This window comes from Ambystoma mexicanum, chromosome 4p (genome assembly GCF_040938575.1).
Source record: "Ambystoma mexicanum isolate Mex_15411 chromosome 4p, UKY_AmexF1_1, whole genome shotgun sequence".
NCBI lineage: Eukaryota > Metazoa > Chordata > Amphibia > Caudata > Ambystomatidae > Ambystoma > Ambystoma mexicanum.
Window position 1 is genome coordinate 823,632,023 of NC_090927.1, and position 15,536 is coordinate 823,647,558.

At 45.6% G+C, this 15,536-nt stretch overlaps 1 protein-coding gene across 4 annotated transcripts in view; it reads left to right on the forward strand.

Annotated features, from left to right (window-relative positions):
- Window positions 1-15,536, forward strand: part of USP45 (ubiquitin specific peptidase 45) — a 3,631,241-nt gene that overhangs the window by 502,314 nt on the left and 3,113,391 nt on the right. The window lies entirely within an intron of this gene.

The window sequence follows — 15,536 nt, forward strand, 5'->3', positions numbered from 1 at the left end:
AGGGGGCAAAAGACGGAGACAGGGTGTGAGGGAGCGAGATAGTGTCGAGAGTGATGTAGGGAGTTGAGAGTGAGGGAAAGATAGAAAGAGGGAAATGGGGAGAAAAAGGAGGGAGAGACGGGGTGATGAGAAAAAGGCAGAGAGAGGGAGGGGCTAGAGAGAAGGAGCCATGGAGAGAGTGTGGCGAGAGAAAGGAAAATAAAGAGACAAAGTTCGAGTAGGGGAGAGATAAGTCGAGAGAGAGGAGAGATACAGAGTGAGGGAAAGAGAAAGATAGAAGATTGAGAGAGAGATCAAGACAAATGATATAGCGAGAGGGAGAAAGAGATAGACTGGAGAGAGATCGAGTAACGAGAAATACAGAGTGAAAGAGTGAGATAAAGTTGGATAGAGTAGAGAGAAAGAGAAAAAGAGACTTCTTTTACTTTGAAAATGAATCCATTCACAAATGTTCGACATTAATGAACACCTAAACATCTTTTCATTGAAAAGTTTTGCGGGAACGTCTATTTGTTTTGCAAAAAATATTTATACGGGTTTACAAAATTTGACAAACATGCAAACTAGAAACAGCACAGCTTTCATTTTATGAATTGCAAATAACAAGCTTTCAACTTTATAGGTTCACCGATCGATTATTAATTTGCTGCAATAGTTATTACAACCTATGTTTTTGTTCCTGCGTCTGGCCTCCTCTTACAACAAGCAAAATGTTATGGAAATACCAATTCCCTCTCACCCCCTTCACGGGCGTTTAGTGTAAACGAATGACAATATCACAGGCAGGATTCTGGCATCCCTTTTTCATATCACTTATTTGAGTCTATTTCCTCTTTGTCTCCCCTTTGATTGTTCCTTGGTTTCCTTCCTTATGTGTTACCTATCGAGTTAGAAATGGTTACCAGTCTATTTCTGGCCAGTTGGGGCCTCTACAAGTATAGCTGTAATGCTAACCATATTATATATCTCTTTGGACCCATTCACGTTGTGCTGTGGGCTGTGTTTGCTTCCATTATGCTCAGGGGCAACGCGTTTGTCTTGGAAGCAAAACAACGCGGCGCAAGACTGGTTAGAATCCCGACCCCGCACTTAGAAACCACTTGCTGGTATTAAGCGCGTTATAAATCAACAATAAAATAAAAATAAATAAAATAAATCTAAAGTGGACCCCTTCTTCCTAAAACTCGAAAAGTCGCAGCATGGTCGTTAGCTCTCTTATGTATCCTATGGAGATCCTTAATCCATGTTAAACCCTCTTTCCAGTATACCTGGACTAGAAAACATCCCCAGCAGATATGCCAGTAAATTCCCACTACCAATATCCCCTTAAGCAATACCCATGGTACAATATCGAAGATGTCTAGGGCCCTTTAAATATGAATTACCACAACTCTTGGAATTTCCATTTCTAAGTCTGATTCCCAGATGGTTCTGAGGTTTTGGGTTTCGACAATAGGGCTTTGTATAGATATGAGATTAAACCCTCCAGCCCTGATTGCTTGTCTAAAATATGTTCAAAGGGCGATGGATTCCTACTAAGACTGTCAGACCAGTTTTTATCATTTATAGTTGAAAATATGTAAACAACGACAGGGGCGTTATGCCTAATAGGTCTTCAAGCCTGTCTTTGCTTACAAATGCACCCTTCTCCCAGAGTTGACCTGCTTTTATTAGACCTGCTTCGTACCATGGTTGGAATCTTAGTGGCTCCTTTATTAACACTCTGATAGGCAGAGCCCAAATTAAACTGAGCAGGGAGGACCATGTCGATACTCTTCACGTGTTCTCTCTTACCCTCCACAATGCCCATCAGATGCTACGATTGGATGATTTTGCACCTGCCTTAGGAGTTGTTTATTGGAGACCCACAGCCACTTTCCCACAGTGATGGGGCCTATGACTTCCACTTTCTATTTTAATCCACTTTTTATCTGTATTGGCCCTTAAGTAGTCAATCATAATTGTTAATTGTGCTGGCCTAAAGTATTCCTCCATGTTCGGCAAGCACTCCCTCCCTTCCCTCCTCCCTCAGGCGAGTAAGAGTTTTATGTGAGATTCTGACCTTTTTATTGTTCCAGAGAAAGCTGGTAAGGGCTTTCTCCACTTCTTTGAAAAAGCCTGCAGGGACTCGGATGGGCAGCATTTGGAATAAAAAAAAAACTATCTCAGAGCATGTTTAGCCTCCCTTCCCATAAGAGTGTCAGTTTTGACTATTGAGCAGGATCTCCCTGGATTCTCTCCCATATTGTAAGGTAATTGGCCTTGAAAAGTTCTCCAGAGATCTTGTGATACGTACCCCAAGTCTTCTGTTATGATTCGTGACTGTTCTAGCAGAGTATGCAAGTCTTGCAGGCATTGATTTAGGACAGTGGTCTTTAAACTGTGGGGCTGGCCCCCATGGGTCCTGGCGGGCATGAGGCTCTTCCAAAAGGGAGTACAGTGACTTCTTTTAAAACAACATGTAGGAAAATTTGACATTGTAGGATGGGGGTTCGGCAGCAATATTTCTACTAAAGGTGTGACTCGGCATGAAAATGTTTGAATGCCACTGATTTTGGGTGAGGCTGATGGACCAGGCCACATTCGTTTTGAACCCTGAAAAATCCCTAAAGACTTTTCCAATTTTGTGAATGGAGGTATTCTAATTAATGATATATGCCAGCATGTCATCAGCAAAAAAAGGGCCATCTTATATTCTCTATTGCCACCCTTTTCCTGTCACTGTATCTTCCTTCTGTATCGTAGCTGCTAGCAGTTCAGTCGCTTAAGTGAATAGGAGGGACGAGAATGGACACCCCTATCTTGTTCCTCAATCTAGTAAATAAATAATAGGTATAATAATAATAATCCTTGGTTGCCACTCCGTTAACCACCACTTTTTCTGTAGCTTTTGTGACGATTTGCAAGGTATTGTCATTTCGCCCTAGGGAGAAGCCCTTTCCCAAGAGGCTAGGGGGGTGCGGCTGCAACCCAATAATCCCAATAGGGGTGGTATAATGCAGGAGGACCTCATGGGCAGGGACAATGCGTTTGTCTTCGAATCCTGACCCCACGCTTAGAGAAGGACATCACCGAGGGTATAGCCGTTGGCCAACTTCACACTCCAATCTTCCCTAATAACCCCCTCCATGCCAAATCACTTACTTGAGTAGATTCATGTATTTCTGTAGTGTAACGAGAAACAATCACAACAGAAAGTACCAGGGTGAAGAAGAACACAGAAGACATGAAGATTACCAACTGAGCTACAACTGGTATGAGGTGGCCCAGAGGATGCATGAAGATCCATCCATCAAAAACAACAAAGGACTTTCACAAAATGCCAGGGCGGGCCTGGCAACATTGTATAAGAAGAGAAGAAGGACTGACGACTTGGTCAAGCCCAGCCAAGAGAGGCAGCAGGTGTGGAAACCATCCAGAGCAGGAGTTTCATATCTTGTCGGCTGACTGCGTATGCCAAAAAGTGGAGGATGCTGGGGAAGTGCTGAGGGTCCAGCTGGAGCAGACCCAAACACGGAGCAGCAAGAGAGAGCTGAGCAGACCAGTAGAGCGCAGAGCCGCAGTGGTGGTGCAGATTCAGAGGAGAGAAGCCCGAAGAGCCGGTGAGACACGTCCCAGGAAGCCCTGGTGGCATGCCGAAGTCCCAAAGAAGGTAACCGGAGGTACGAGAAACCTGGAGGGGACACAGAAGTGCAAGAGAGGCAGGCGTGAGAGGCTCTCCACCGACCCAGTAGTAACAGTTTAAACAATTGGGAAGAGTACATCGAGCACCCGTGGAGAACTTCCTTGTGTTGGCATGTGCAGCTGCTGGCTTGCATGTATCCGTGCTTGCTTTATTTAATTTATTTTGATTTCTGTCCTTCAGACATCTTTGGCTTGTTTCTTTTTCGTTTCAAGCACTTTCATTTTGCTTTTAGGGCATTGGGTTCTCCCGTGTGACTGGTTGCCACTTACACGCATGCATTTCATCTTTTAGGTTTGTTTATTTTATTATTTTTATTTATTTAAATTTTATTTGTGTACCATGTAGCTGACTTTGGATCGGCTGGTGAGTGCGCAGAGGTGTCGTGCTCAGCTGTCACTGTTATTTTGTTTATTTGCATACTGCCATGCAACAGCTGAGTTTTTCTTCTGTGACCGTACACCCATAGCCTCCTAATTGGGCTGAGTTGGGTCTTTAGACCACCGGGCCGCTCCCACATTATTGTGCTGAGCAAGGTCAGCTTGCTTGCTTCATTTAATTTTATTTTATCTCTCTACAAGTGTAGAACTTGAACTATTATTAGAGACTAGTAGAAATACGCCATAGGGCTGATTCCATTGCCTCAGGAGAACAAAGTAATTCTCCCGGAGCCGTTTATGTTAATGTCTTTTGTTAGTGGTAGGGATAGAGTAGGTTAGTTTGGACAGAGGATGGAAATTTTGAGTTTGACAACCACCCTGATGACGAGCACCCAAGATCTTCTTTAGTTAGGTAGGGTAAACCCTTCAGAGATGGCGGAAGCAATGCCTTTTTTCCTTTTTTAACTAAAGATTGTGTAAACATGCAACCTCTTTGTCCGACTCCTTACTCCTGCATCCCAAACTGTCTAGTTTATAGAGTAATAGGACTACTATGTCTCCAAGTCTTCATGTATACAATCAATGTTGGGGGCTGTACTTTCTTGTACGTGAACAAGCGGATTCGACCAAAATGACTGAATCCAATTTACCTACCCTACCAAAAGACCTAATATAAATACCACAAAAAGAACTAACTACCAAAAGTTCGACTTAACTTTTTTTTCTTTATGGTTATAAAAAAAAAAAACAAAGGCTGTGGGGGCTGCCGTCCCCCGCAACACCCAGCTCACTATACTATACAGTATTGTGAGCGGGGGTTGCAGGGGACACCCCTGCAGCTGGCCCGATTTTAAAAAAAAAAAAAAAAAAAAAAAGGACCCTGCAGCGCCGGTTCCCGATCACAGAAGTGAAAGGGAACCAGCGTTTCAGGGACAGAGCGCGTCGCGATGAAAGGTAAGTAGGGGGCTGGGGATGTGGGCAGGGGTGGGGCTGTGGGCATTGGTTAGTGTTGGTATGGATTAGGGGTTGTTTTACCACGGATGTCCGCATGAGAAATGTATGAATATTTTTGTATAACGTACATTTCTCATGCGGTCATTTCTATCGCGGACATTTCAGCCACGGTATAGCAACCCCAAATCGAACAAGCACCTCGTTGGTGCGATATGCTTTGTTGGCACAGCATTTCCCTACATCGCCTGCTGGAATCTAATAAATAATATGCCATTGTAATATTCATTGGCAACCTGGATTTATTATTATAGGAATCCGTGAGTGCGGTCTAGATATGTCCGTGTCCTTTGCTTCTCTTCATAATATATATATATATATCTGACACGTCTCATTACAATGTTTCAATATTGTGTATAGTGTTTGACTTTAAACTTTGCGGCCTGTTATTGGTAACTATTATCGTGTGTTGTGCAAAATGGCCGCTGTGATACTCTAGTATAAACTATGAGACTAGATCTGTACTCCTTTTACACTGTTGATTAAATTTAAACAGACGATGACGTTGTGTTGGGTGCGCATAGGAAGATTTAAACACTGAACATTTATTTGATTTTCACATACGAAGCCTGACGAAGCCCCATGTGGGGTGGAACTTGTGGCGATTTGGCAGCTTTTGGGAAGCCTTGTCTGCCATAGTTTTAATATGGATTAAATAAAAAAACTCATGATTTGCACCTTACCATGGTCGTGTGCGCGAGTTATTTTCGACGTTCATGTGAGTACCGTCTATATATGGGATGGGAAGCTGAGCGTTAGTTTTTGTACTTCTATTTACAGGAGTGACTTCTTCTGAAATTTGGAAGCACCCATTGACTAAGTAGGCTGAGCGACCTTGCAGAGCCAATTCTTTTTTTTACATACTATATATGCAAACAAAAAAGAGGGATAGCAGGGGCGCGACTCTGGGTCACAGCTGTAGTAAGCTCAAACAGTCCAAAGATGTTCTCCTAGTGCACTTTAATGCCTCAGCAATATTCAGGTAGGCTAATTGAATGCAGGTGTGCATCCCTCTGGTAAGTACCAGGCTGTGCAGCAGCCAGCCAGGGTCCAACTCTCCCCCATTTTTCAATATCGGCCATCAGTTGGGGTGGGGGATTATCATCAGTATGCCACTCCAAAGTCAGGCTTGTTTAGCTCAGTTTGTAGCCCCCCTGGATCCCCAGTCTCGAGTTAGATGTACAAACAAAAAAGAGGCATGGCAGGGGCGCAACTCTGGGATATATGTATATATTAAACATGCATCGATGGTGACAAACTGGAAAGCTGTAAAACTGTCACAGCATACAGGGTGGATGCTGAAAAATGCAGCCACAGATTGAGAATCAATAGCAGGATCCCCACTAAAGGTTGTTGAACAGAGGGATGGTGAGAGCACTGGGAACATCTGGGTACCGCGCTGAACTTATCCAAATAGTAATGGTACGTTAAGCCGCCAGTTGCAAGAATCCAATGGGACATTGCTCATGTGCCCAAAGTGAGGGATAAAAAAATTGTTGTAGGAATCCTGCGATATTGGTGCTGCTTTTACTAACGCATTCGCGCCATACCCTTCAGCCCACCGGAATGCACCATGATGCGAGCAATCAGACAACCATTAACACTTCCCAAATAGTGAAGTGAATTTCTGCAATTTCTTTTAAATTGTAATGATGGACCGACCCGCCCACAGTACACCCCTTCTTCACGGTAATGCACTGCACTGACGCGCACCGACACTACTGTCACCTCTTTTAGTCTTTTTTATAGAACTCTAAGATTAGTAGGGCGTGGACCATTGTTAAGATGGATTTCTAAACTCTGACCAGGTGGGCAGAGGTTCAGAAGGCCAGCCTAGTTTCTTGGAACAGGGTAACCTCTCGACAAGCCAGACCAATCAAGTTAGCTATGGCAGGCGGTCAAGACTAAGTCTCAGGAGGGGTGAGGGTGACTGAAAGACCTCAATGAGCACACAAAGCAAGGACACTTACAAATTACTCCCAGACAGGTGTTATATCAAAAATATAGACATATTTATTACAAGGCCTTTGTAACTCAGACCATAGCAAAAGATTTACAGTAAATCAACACAACACTATCAATACAATGTATATACAAGACCATTGGGGTCTAAAGGGTTAAATGCATGAAATATGTTGAGAACCTAGATGAGAAGGAAGCAGGCAGTGCAGGTAGTCTTTAGGCCACTTCGGTATCAGCAACACACCTAAGAGGCAGTCAAAGCCCTAAGAAGAGAGGAGCCTTGTGCTCAATAGTACATGCAATGCAAGCGCACACGGTTGTTCCAATGGGCAAAACGGGGTCTCTTCAGGGTCTCTAGCAGCTCAGGAAGGTGGATGAGGCGATGAACAATAAGTTCCCACTATTCAGATAGGTCCTCCCCTTGAAGGCAGAGGCAGTTCCAGAGTGCGGGATGGAGTCACTAGTTTGCACTAGCAGTGGAAAGGAAAGGGACCCTCAGGGGCCACTTGTGCATAAAAATGGGCCCTGGCGCTAGGGGTCACCGGTTAGTGTTGGAAGTATTCACCAGTCCCAGGCGCTCTCGGACCCAAACTTCGCCAGTTCAGTCCACTTCGCTTGTGACAAAAAGGACGTCTCTGCGGCTTTCAGTTCCTGAGATAAAGTGAGGCTTCCCAAACAGGACAGTGGCGATTTTTCCGCTCCGGGTGGATGGATCGACCTGGTTTCACTGCAGCAGGCTTCAGGGGCAAGAGGGTCACAAATGCAGCGCACTTGCAGCCGCAGCAAGGCAACACGGTAACCGCATATGCTCTGGTCCTTGCACACTTGTCTCACTTTAGACCTGGGAACGGCAAGTGTACGAATTTTGGTGTGAGGGTGCCGTGGACACAGAGCTAGCAGTATACCAAGTTACGAGAGCCTCCTCAAAACGGCAGCAGTGACAGAGCAAAGCAACTGGGTAAGCTGGTCAGTCCACTGGTTGGCCCAGGTACACTTCCAAGAAAGCTTACTTGCAGGTTTTGATGAAGGTGCCGAGAATAGTTGGTCCCACTATTCCAATGGGTCGAAGCGTCTTTACAGACCTTCTAGGATGACCAGATGCAGAGGAGTCCCACGGGACGACAGCGGGCTCAGGGTGCCAAACCTTCCAGCGGGTCACCAGCGGTTCCTCGACTCAGCTTCGTAGTTTCAGGATACTTGGATCCTATCCTTCGTTCAGTGAGAACTCCAGAGATCGACATGGTATGGGTGTTTTCAGCCTCCTCTTATCCAAAGTTCCCTTCGCGCCAAAATGGAGAGGACCCAATGGGAGATCTGCTCACAAACACACACTCCATACGTGGACAAATCATGGACCACGGTGGTCCTATTCATTCACAGCACTCCAGACTCTCTGGCACCCAGAATATGTATTGGGGACAGACACACCAGCCCACATCCTGGAGGCACACACACGAGGCATGCAGGAGCCTGCTAAAGCTTGGCGTTTCGCGGGAAACTGCATTTCCAAATAAGGAATGCCCCGGGTCGACTCGACCTGGGGAAGGTGAAGGTGCAAGATGACAAATGGACAGGACAAAGAACCTTGTGGAAAGGCCATTTTGGAGCCAGGCCACTTATTCGTGCCAAACGCAGTTAACATGGCAGAAAAGGGTTAAAAATTATGCGAAAAGATATCTACCACCAGCCCTGTCCATGACACATCTGCACATCTCACAAAAAATCCATCGGGAATCTTGGGCCTTTGGCAAATGACTACAGACCCAAGTACACTGTACTAGAAGGTACATTGTGTACTTGTTGCATGTTACAGAAAAGTTGAAACGTGGGAAAAGGACTAAGGGAAACAAAGTCTCCCAGTACTGACTCTCTTAAGGGCATGTCAGTTTCGCCATAAAAAGTGAGCGAAAGTCTAGAGAAGTGCAGCTGAAGGCTGTGCTTCTCTGGCAAAGTCAGTCTATGGTGTCTAAATAGCAGCAATAAATTTGGGGGTGTACACATGGAGGGAAAATTACATACAATTATGAAATCTTTCCTAACCACCATTATTAGGCCCCCGCACCTTGCTATGCCGTAAACATGGTTCTCACCCTCAACCTCTCATGCAATGCTGCTGGGATTGAGCTATATGATATGCATCCTTGCACACCTACAACCTTTCGAGCACTGAGGACATATGCTCCTTTGAACTTTCACAGCAGCGTCCTGGAGCCATGCTCCTGTGGGCTTTCTCATTCTGGCATCCTCACCACCAGACATACACAGCCACACCTACCACCACCATAACGGCCACCACCCCGGCACCTGTGCATCACATCGCCACTAGTGAATGTAATAATAAAAATAATTAAAACAATATTTTTAATACACGCATAACCTAAGTCTTCAGCCTTGTTTAGGAACCAACTTAATCCTAAGGCTGGCCGTCAAGCCCCCCCCCCCCCCCCACCGCTCCCCCACCTGCCCCCTTTTTTTTCTCTCACAGAAGCACTAATCAGTGCACTATATCAAGAACCTCTTCAGGCATCACACCTCACCATTCAAACCAGTCAGAAATACTTAACTTGGTAAGCATTAGTCCTCACTACGAATATGATCAGAAACCCATGAGCTCATTCTAACATTGCTACTAATCACAACTTACCTTCTCTTCGTCCTCTCTTCCTTGGTGTAACATGACTTCTGCAATTTTGTGGGATATTTCTTAATACGTACAATGAATTACTACTGTGACAACTAAAACCTATACTTTTGTCTACAAAATGCTCAAATTGCTAAATGCCACTATTTATAACTGATACATGTACCGATGTCAATGTTGATCTACCGATTTGATTATATGATTATGTATATGTGTCATGATGCCTACCCCTGGGGAACCAGACCAGGTCCAGCAACCCCGGAAGCAGGCATCAAGTTACTTTGAACAAGCCCAAAAACCCCTGCTAGGGGCTGTTTGGGTGCGGTCCTGGCGCCTATGGCGCCAGGCTCATATGGAGAGTCAGTTCTGGCACCAGGCTCATAGAGTAGAACTTAACTGATGCTAACCATGCTGCAAGCTTACCTGATGCAGACCATGCTGCAGAGCTCCAAGCCAAATGAGGCTTGGAAGGGACTATTTTACCTAGGGACTATTTTTTACTCGGGTGGGGCTGGGGAGGAATACATACCTGGGACTACTTTGGAGGCTATTTAAACCACGTCCGAAGAGCAGCACTGGATGCGTTATTCTGCATCCAGCAGCGTGACGCTCACCGTGTCTGCAAGCCTGCATCCAGTCTTCTGCCACGCCTACCTCGAGTCTGCAGCTCCTAGAAAAAGGGAGGAACAGAAGGAGAAGAGGTTAGAATAAGAGCAAAACCTTCGATCCTTACCTGAATTCCGGATCCACCGCGCCTTCGAGCTGGAAGAAAGAAGCATTTTACGCGCGCCGCCTCGCCTGCTGCAGCGCCACGCTGAACTCACCGGCCTTCGCAGCATCCTCACGATCCACTGTATCCTTCTGCACGTTCCCCGCACTCTGGCACCTAAGGGGAACACAAGAACAGCAAAGGTGAGGCAAGGGAATAAACAGAGGCAATAGTAACTACCCCCATAGACTTACCTGATTACCGCCGGGGGTACTATTCCTCTTCACGGGTCGGCGCAGTCTCCATTGCATCCTCGCCGTACCCCGGCCCCTAAGGGGAACAAAAGGACAACAAGGTGAGACGAAGGGACAAACGAGGGGAACTCTTCTCACCACAATAGACTTACCTAATTTTACCGCCGGAGGCATTATTCCCCGAACTTCATATTTTCTCTCCACACCTGAATAAGGGAGCAAGCCACAGGTTACATTCTGGCCTTATTTTATCAAACTGTGTAGGATAAGCCAAATCCTTACCTGAACTTCGTCAGCTACCATGAGGAACTCTTCGCTGGGGTCAAGCTGCAAACTGCAAGGAATCGGACAAGAGTGAAAGTCAGACATGTGAACTCTTACGAACTACATACTTTTCGGAGTCAATATTGTTCTGGTACTCACCAGTTCCTTCGAGCCAGTGAAGCAACTGGTTATCAACGCGCACCTGCGCTCAATGCAGGATGGAGAGCTCATCTTTTCAAACCCTCAGGTAAGACTATAAGAGGGGACATCAAAGGTGATCTGTGGGGAGAACAGCGGGGGTGGAGGGATTTACGCTCAACCCCACGGGTGGTTAATTCCCTTTCTCCATTTACAGAAGAATATTCCTACGGGCCAAGCAAACGAAGCTAGGTGGGCCAGTCCAGTCCGTCATCTCGGCCCTACGCGTCACATTGGTGGAGACCGCAGCTGTCCAGTTCAGATCGACGCCTTTGTGGGAGCCAGGTGAGCGTAACAATATGCCACCAAATTCACGTGTCACAAAAAAACAAAGAAACAATCAATATGCAGTACCTCGCTTTCCCCATGCACAAATTGGGCTTCATGTTATGTTACCATTTTTAACATCCTGACACCATTATCAATGTGTAATAACTGTTGTATGACCTATGAATGCGACAGCCTTGATAAAGACCCTTTTGTGGTCGAAACACGTGTCGGCACCCCTAGTAATAAGAAAGACCCATTGGCAAAACACTAGAGCAAGAGTGCTCTTTATTCACCAATTGTGACCAAGCATTACTTAACAACAAAACCTTTGACAAACGGTGTATGCAGCACCAATATTGCAGCATTTCTACATCAATTAGTTGATAAAACAACTACCACAGGTTAAAGCCAGCTTATGACTGCGAAAAACCAGAAGGTGTTTCACTGGCCAAAGCTCGGGGATCCTTTTCTCAGGTGGCCAGGGCACGGCCATCGCCTTTGGATCCAGACCCTGGGGTGGACAAGCGAGGGAGGATCACCTGTGTAGGGGATCCTCTGGGAGCAGGGGTGAAGCACCCGATGGTGAGACATGGTATCCCCCTTTTTCCTTAACCCATCTAACCCCCATCCCTGCTTATTTTATGGGAAACTACAGCTCCCATAATTACTCCCCACTCCACATTGACTACACTCCTGAGCTGAGGAAGATGAGGAATGAGGCCAGGAGGATAACCTCTACTGACTTGCAATGGCTCGGTCCCTCAAATGAGATCAGGCAGAGTCAGGCACGTAATATGAATTACATACACCTGCCACTTGTTAACGCTCCCATCAGGATAAAAGGTGGTGCAGACAGGCACACTCTGAATGAGGTTGGATGCAAGAATGAACAGCTCTTTCGGGGCTGATGCTAACCAGGCCATGGAAGTTGAAAGGCTATGGGGCTGATCAGCTGCTGCAGAGAACGAGAGAGAGCCAGGCGAGAAATCCTTCCTTTCAGGGAGCCGTAAGCGTTCCACGACTGAAAACGAGTGAGCGGAAAAGAGGAACCTTCAAAGTGCTTTCAGGTGACTCGCTACCCTCCAGGGTGAATGACGGAGTTGGGGAGAAGCAGAGGAGGCGTTGGGACAGCCTTAACTGCTATGGGAAACTCATAGAAGTCCAATTAACTCAACCAGCGAGTTATCAAAGGTAAACAAAAACACGATTTGGGTTAAGAGCAAAAAAGGCATGTAACAGTTGTGCGTGTGCCGATAAAACACGTAATGAAGAGAACACTGATTGAATGCTGCGACAAGTATACAAAGTAACAGAGTGGTCCTGTGAAGTGGAATCGCATATTCGGAAATCTCTGTGTAATGTTATGGGTAATGGAAAACTGGAAACAAAGGCGAGAATGTAACCGCAAACCCGAATGAGAGTTGATAGAGTTGATAGAGTGAAAAGCAATATAAAAAATCAAGAAAGTCAAAAGTGAAGAGGTCATGGACTTTGAAATATACCAAAATGGGAACAGTAAAACTACAAGTACCAAGGAGCATTGGTGCTGTGAAGATTGTTGATTGTCAAATTGTTTTAAACGAGGTCGAAGTGGTCATGAAGAGGTCTACGTAAAATCTTTGCAGTTTTGAAAGTCTTTGACAGTAAAAAGAGATAAGGATAGAACGTGGTGAAGGGGACCCAGACAAAGAAAAAGACAGGCTCGACGGTGGTCTATTCCTCAGTAATGACAGGCTATATAGCACCTGCAGTGTGTCTGGACGATCAGACCACCTTCCCAGAGCTCAACCCTCCTGTAACTCAGTCTGTGTATTGCTAGCTCACTCTATACTGAGGGAAAACACTGAACACCATAGTCGATTTTCTGATTCACACTGAAACTTAAGTGCTTCAGTAACAGTCTGGGACTTGATAATGTGTTTTCCGTTTGATTTGACAGGCACGCAGATTTGACACAGCTGCCGTTCAGAAGCGGGGGCACATAGACACCTCACTAATTCATTTGGGAATGAATGCACAGCTTACTCTTTGCCCGCCGCGAGCGAATCATTTTCCGTTAATCTCACCCATTAAAATGTACACGTTTCTGTGAAAATATACGGAAAGCTGATGAAAGCGCCTCATCCCGCGTGGTTTCCAGTGGTGGCTGGGATCTCTGCTGACACTGTGTGCTGCCGTGGGAGGGTCCAGTTCATTGGCCTTCTCGTGCCCTGCATGCATGCTTAGCACACATTGGACTTTGAGTAGGTGAAAGGGAGTGCGACTTTCACATGTCTGGGTTAATTATTAATCTGGGGCGTAACCTCCTGTATACACAGCCTCTTTTAATGACCTGCAGCAGCACGGCTGGAGATCATGGTGTGGTTATCTCAAAGCATTCTTCTAGGGGTTAATGGCTTAGTTGGAGCTGTGAATGCACTTCTGGTGTAATATAAATGTCTTAAGCAGGTCTGCCTTCAGCCACTTGAATTCAAAGAAGTGTGTGTGCCCTTCACTGAAGTCCTGTACTGCACTCCTGCAAGAAAAAAAAGAAGGTAGACAGTTACTCTCCATGGATAATCATCTTCGGCCAGACATACAAAGAATGTGTAGAAGGGAAAGTGGAAGATTTACTCAGACATAATATAGAGCCACACACCTATGGTGAGGTGAAAATTGACTTAATGGAAACATTTTCGGCCACAATTAAGTACAAAGGACACAGTTGCATGGCAGATGTGTACGTCACAAACAAAGGGTCATCACTACTAGGTTGGGATGAACAATATAACCTGGGAATTTGCATACAAGCCAATGCTTCCACTTCAGTAACAGTAGCTGAAGTGGAGGATAGGCAGGAAAGAGTTTGTGTGGATTTAGGGGACCGAAACAGGAGCATTTGGGTAGATCGTCACCCATTACCGATCACATCAGAGGCTCTATCAACATTAAGTGGTTCCAAGATATTCACAGTAATCGTTTAGTCTGCAGCCTATCGCCAGGTTCCACTTACACGTGAATGCCAGCATCTCACAGCATTCATCACAACTGAAGGAACTTTTAAATATTGTTGTATGCCTTTCGGACTTGCCTCAGCAGCAGCAATTTTCCCGAGATTTATGGAGAAAGTGTTGGAAGGAATTCCTAACATTATAGTGTTCCAGGACGATATTCTGATTCACACAACTTCGCCAGGAGAACATGATGAACTGTTGAGGATGATGTTGCACAGATTGAAGATGGCGGGTTTGACAGTTCAGCCGAAGAAATGTCACATACCTCTGGAAAGTGTCGATTATCTAGGACATTGTGTGTCAAGAAATGGATCAGTCCCAAGTTAAGTCTTGTCGAAGCGATCAACAAAGCTCCTGATGCCACAGGTAAAGATCAACTCCGATTTTTACTTGGTTTGGCTGAATATTACTATAAGTTTGTCCAAAGTTCTGCAATTATCTCCATGCCATTATGATCATTACTCAAGAAAGGAGTGAATTTTGTTTGGTCAAGAGAATGTGAAGAAGTGGTTAGCCATTATGGATTTGGTAAGTGTGGAACAAACGGAATGGGAGAGTTGTGAAGGAGCTGATGAGGAATGGAAGATTGTTAAGGAATGGACAGTATATACCTTTCTCCAGCATGGGGTCTGGCATGGATTCACATGCTCATGAATATTCCCCGTCGTCCGGCTGGGAATCCTCGGTAAAGAAAAATCAGTATCAGTTTCGTTTTTGATCTGTCTTTCGTAGTAGTAACCAATCACTGATCTCTGCGTCATACTGACCACAGCCAATGACTGCCCTATACCTAAGCCCCGTCTCTGGCAGCCATCTTCAGATTTTTACCGCACGTTCAAGTGTTGGGAGTCCTCGTGCTTAGCTCTCGAGCTTTTACTGCGTGTTTCGCGCTTTTTCAGGTGAATTTTCACATTTTTTCGGTTAATCGAGCCTCAAGCTCCACCGTTTCTACTCCCATTAAGGGCTACCCGTTACGGGATTTTCCTACGCCCCTCAAGGGTGAAGATTTCGTCAAATCAACTTCTTGGAGGCTTCCAGAAGATTTGCGGCCTACTTTGAGATGGCCCAGGACGCGAGTTCGTCACCCGGACCCAGGCTGTTTCGCAGCTGCCCTGGATGCGGGCTGCAGTATGTGTCTAAGGAAGACGAACATTTGCGATGCCTCTACTGTC